This window comes from Neoarius graeffei, chromosome 3 (genome assembly GCF_027579695.1).
Source record: "Neoarius graeffei isolate fNeoGra1 chromosome 3, fNeoGra1.pri, whole genome shotgun sequence".
Lineage (NCBI taxonomy): Eukaryota > Metazoa > Chordata > Actinopteri > Siluriformes > Ariidae > Neoarius > Neoarius graeffei.
In genome coordinates this window covers 4001323-4006600 of record NC_083571.1, presented here as the reverse complement: position 1 = coordinate 4006600, position 5278 = coordinate 4001323, and positions in this window count along the sequence as shown.

Genomic DNA, 5278 nt, shown 5'->3' with positions numbered 1-5278 from the left:
TGATAGTGATGTAATGAACTTGTGTGTTCAGGAGAAAACCAGGTCCAGACTCACACCTGATTGGCTGTTGTGAAGCTGTGCACTGATTTGATCAGTCCCTTAGCTGTAATGTGTATTCTGGCGTTCACGTGTACCAGTTGTAGCCACCAACACTCACTTCTTCAGTTTGGAGCACTGAAACATGCACTGGTCATTAAACTAGAATCTCTGACTACAACAATGAATGATCTGTAAAAATGACAGCATTTGTGTTCTCATGGCCACCAGAATGCTGTAGTACCTGAAAGGAAGGAAGTGTGTACTGTTGAAGGTGTTATTTTAGTTTCTCATGCTTTAGACAGCATGATGTTGCTATGAATATTACAACCCACTGATGGTGTGAAAGTCCTGCTGCAGCCACTAACACTTTCATATGTCTTACTGTATGAAACACATTAGTGTTTATATTAATGTTAAACAAGTAAAAAAAATTAAAACAAACATGTTTAAAGTCCAAATTCTCAGTCTAATCACTCGCACTACAGTTATGAGCTAATTACACTGGATCAGTCCTATGAGTCAGTGCTGTAGGACATGAGTCTGGCTTCAAGATCAATGCTTGAAAAACCGCATGTCCAATCGTCCAAGACAACTAAAGTATGTGCAAGGATGAGTAAAACTTCAATGGTAATCATCGACTCGGAAGACAAAAGTTAGTGCTGGCAATATAAACAACACAGGCAACCGCTCCATGATGCAGATCTGAACTGTCAGTCCAGCAGTAGCATATTTCAATTATTATTATTATTATTATTATTATTATTGCAGTTGGGCCTGTTTTCACTGAACCTCCAACATGTCTTCTCGACAAAGCCAGTGGAATCGACACCCACTGGCATGACATCTAGCTGCATTTCAAAATGCGACCAGCCACCAAGGCCACAAACCCAATGGCCCTCTTTAGGGCCAACCTGTAGCACCGACGTCAAGAAACCGATAACATATGTCGGCAACACGTCAATGAAACTGTTGAAGGGCAGTACCAACATCGTTACTGTCAACTGCTTCACACTCTTCAGTCAGGAAAGTCAACATCTGCTGTGCTGCACCCTCAATGACCTCAACGCCACACTTGCATGTTTGCAAGAAACACGAATCCGTGACAGACTGATCATCGATATCCCCGCACCAGCAACTACAGCTAATGGTCATCCTAGCAGATACAGAGTGTTTGCGGGTGATGCAAGTCATGGCGGTCACGGAGGATACGGAGTAGCTGTGAGGAATGATATGATCCAGTATGTCACTGAGTTCGGAAGCGATGGACGGAGGATTGCATGGCTCAAAATAGCCAACTGTGGTGTGAAGGCCATCATGATCATCAGTGCACATGCTCCAACAGAGGATGCCTCAGCCGAAGACAAGGAAGAGTTCTACGAGAAGCTGCACAAAGCATGCCACAAAGCAAAGAGCGACGACTTCGTGGTTGTAGGGATTGACTCGAATGGACAGTTTGGTGTGGGAAAGTCCTCAGAAGCAATCGGAAGATGGTTTGTTCCAGGCAAGGAAACAACCGATAATGGAAGATGTCTACTTGATTTCTGCGAATCCTGGGGTCTTACAGTCGCTTCAACATTGCGGCGGAACAAAAGAAAGCAGCAAATCACGTGGCAGGGCTGCGCCCACATTGGTTGGGGAGAGAAGCAGAGGAGGAGAAACTCAAAGCTGCAGAATCAGATAGACTACATGTTGATCAAACGAAGATGGGTATCTTCTGTCACGAAAGCACGGAGTTATTGGCATGCGCCAATACATTCTGATCATGCACCCGTGTCGGTAACGATCAAGCTAAGGTTTCTCTGCTGCAAGAAGAAGAATGTGACCCATAAGGTGGAGACTGCCAGACTACGTTCAGACCCATTCGTACTGCGCAGCTTTCAAGAGACGGTAACGACGTTCTTTAATGAAAGCCTTGGTACTGATTACGACAAACTGAATGATGCCATGAACCGTGCTGCAGCAAGCATCTTACCAGCAAAAAGCAGTTACAAACGGAAGCTGTTTCTCAGCAAGGAGGCGGAGGTGCTGGCTAAAAGAGCAGCCGAGTTTGGAAAGAAGAAGACTGCAGAGGCGGAATGTGTACAGCGTTGCTTACTGAAAGAAGATGAAGAATGCCAGTGGAACGAAAGGGCTGCTGAAATGGATGAGGCGGTACGGGTTGGCAATATCAGAAAATTGTATAGTCTACTAAGAATGTACAGTGGGAAGATGAGTCAGACACCAGACTGTGTAGCTTCCGTAGATGGTAAGAAATTTCTGGTTAATGAGGCAGGGCTCCAGCGATGGCGCGTGCATTTCGACCAGCTTCTGAATAGACCTCCACCAAGTCTACCCCCACTACCGTTGGCAAGAAAAGATAAATATGGTGTTTCAGTCGACCCTCCGAGCCTGCTGGAGTTGGAGATGGCTCTCAAGAGCATGAAAAACAGCAAGGCGGCTGGCGATGATGCAATCTTGGCGGAGTACCTGAAAGCGCTACCTCCAGAACTGATGCGGAAACTGCACAATGAAGTTGTTCACATCTGGGAGATGGATGAGGTGCCAAAGAGCATGAAGAATGCTATTCTGATCCCGCTTCACAAGAAGGGTTCCACGAGTGAACCATCTAATTACCGTGGAATCTCTCTCTTGCCTGTTGGTTACAAGTTACTGGAAAGGATTATCGGTAATCATCTCAGAGACCACAGGGAAGAAATGGCAAGGGAGGAACAGTGTGGCTTTCATCCAGGTCGATCCACAATCGATCATATCCATACCATACGGTGCATTATCGAGCTTAGTAATCGATACCGACAACCTACATATATGGCGTTCCTCGATTTTGCCTGTGCGTTTGATTTGCCATGTCGTGAGCGCATATACGAACTCCTCGAAGCAGACGGCGTGCCTCAGAAATATATCAGGCTCATAAGGAACATGAATTCGTCGACCACGGCAGCAGTATGCACACACTCTGGAACATCTGAGAGGTTTGAGGTCGGTACGGGTGTTCGCCAAGGTTCTGTCCTGGGGCCTTTCCTTTTCATCTTCGTCATAGACAACGTCATGAGAAGAGCAGCCGAAGACTTTGATTCTGGGGTAAGCTTTCACCCAAACGACAAGAAGGCAAGTGACCTTGACTATCCAGATGATGTGGTGTTGTGGGCTTCGTCCATCAGTGAGCTCCACAAAGGAGTCGATGCAGTGACGCAGTATGGTACATCCTATGGTCTCGTTCTGAAGGCTTCCAAAAGTAAAGTGTTGATCTTGCAACACTCAAGAAGGCCGTATCTGCCAATATCGATATCTGGTGAAGCACTGGAGTACGTCGACCAGTTCTGCTATCTCGGATTGCTGATTATGTCATCATCAAGTTGCACGGAGGACATCAGCTACAGAATAGGGAAGGCGACGAGCGCATTCAATATGCTGCAGCGATGTCTATGGGCTAGCAAAATAAGAACAAGTGTCAAGCTGAGAGTCTACCAAACAGCGATCGCTCCGGTCCTCATGTATGCTTCGTCAAGCTGGAGTATGATTGCTGTTGACATGGAAAGACTCGATGCAGCTGAGCGAAAGTTTCTGAGGTGGATACTGGGATATCAATGGCAGGACCACAAAACAAACAAGCAGCTATACCTAGAAGTCGATCGAAACATGATGGTGATCGGCGGGCTTCGGAAACTGTCTGAACGAGTCAAAACAGAGAGGCTGAAGCTGCTTGGACACTTGCTGCGACAAAAAGAGAGTTGACTCTCGAAAATGGTGTTGTTCATGGAGGCTGAACCTGGCTGGAAGCAGGGTCGGGGAAGAGCCAGAATTCGTTGGATAGATATCGTTAGAAAGGACCTTCAAGACAGAGGCGCAGATTCGATATTCAAGAAGAAGAGGGATGTGTATGGCAGAGTGATTAATACGACCTGGCACAGTGAGCGGTGGATGGTGGCGGTGGACGTACTTGCCTCGGACAGACAGCAGTGGACGAGCCTGGTGTGCGGTCGCGATGGAGAGGTCGTTCAAGGACGACAGCAACAGAGATGACTCTGGAGCGCTCCACAAAAGAATAAGAATATTATTATTATTATTCTCATTCTCATTATCTCTAGCCGCTTTATCCTTTTCTACAGGGTCACAGGCAAGCTGGAGCCTATCCCAGCTGACTACGGGCGAAAGGCGGGGTACACCCTGGACAAGTCGCCAGGTCATCACAGGGCTGACACATAGACACAGACAACCATTCACACTCACATTCACATCTACGCTCAATTTAGAGTCACCAGTTAACCTAACCTGCATGTCTTTGGACTGTGGGGGAAACCGGAGCACCCGGAGGAAACCCACGCGGACACGGGGAGAACATGCAAACTCCGCACAGAAAGGCCCTTGCCGGCCACGGGGCTCGAACCTGGACCTTCTTGCTGTGAGGCGACAGCGCTAACCACTACACCACTGTGCCGCCTATTATTATTATTATTATTATTATTATTGTAAGGTCCTCTAAAATAATACTGTATTTTATACTCTATACTGGATTGCTCTATTTTCTGTGTTAATTAACTCCATTTGCCATGATGCCTTGTGGTTTGGAATATTTTCACTGTACTGATGTGTTGTGACGTACTGTGCATTCGGACCAATCAGATTTATTTGCTCTTTGTATTTTTATTTGAATTTTGATGTCAGACAATGGTAATTTGTATATGTTTAATGCCCGCGAGTTCGCGAGCTGTCTGAACGTTCCATCACCTCGCGAGAGAGAAGCTCACGTGAGTCCCGCCTGCAGCAGAGGAGAGAGAGGTCGCGTTGTTTGTTAGGTCTATTTCAGCACTTATTTTGCAGAGAGTAGTTTTTATAGTTCGGCCTGCTTGTGGCCATAATGTGTACCTGGGACTCTGGCGTCACTCCAGTGAGTGATCTTGCTATTTTCGTGGACACATCTGCCCTCCGGTGCTGGGCCCACCGGAGCCGCTTTGTCATTTCCCAGGGACTCACTGTGTCGGGACTGGGACCCAGCCAGCTACCGAGGGATTTGGGGTGAGCAGCATCTTGTTCGAGCGAGCTAACCCACAGCAGTAGCTAGCCCTCTGCTCAGGAGCATCTGCTGCATGACTGCATCGACATCTGCAACCTGATTCGTCTGGTCTGACCGGCGGATTGTGAGTAACGCGAACCTACACTTACACTGACACACACACACACATTCCTCTGGTCTCGCCTGGATAGCCAGTGTTTTAGAAGGGCATTGCAGCGGTTGCTGTTC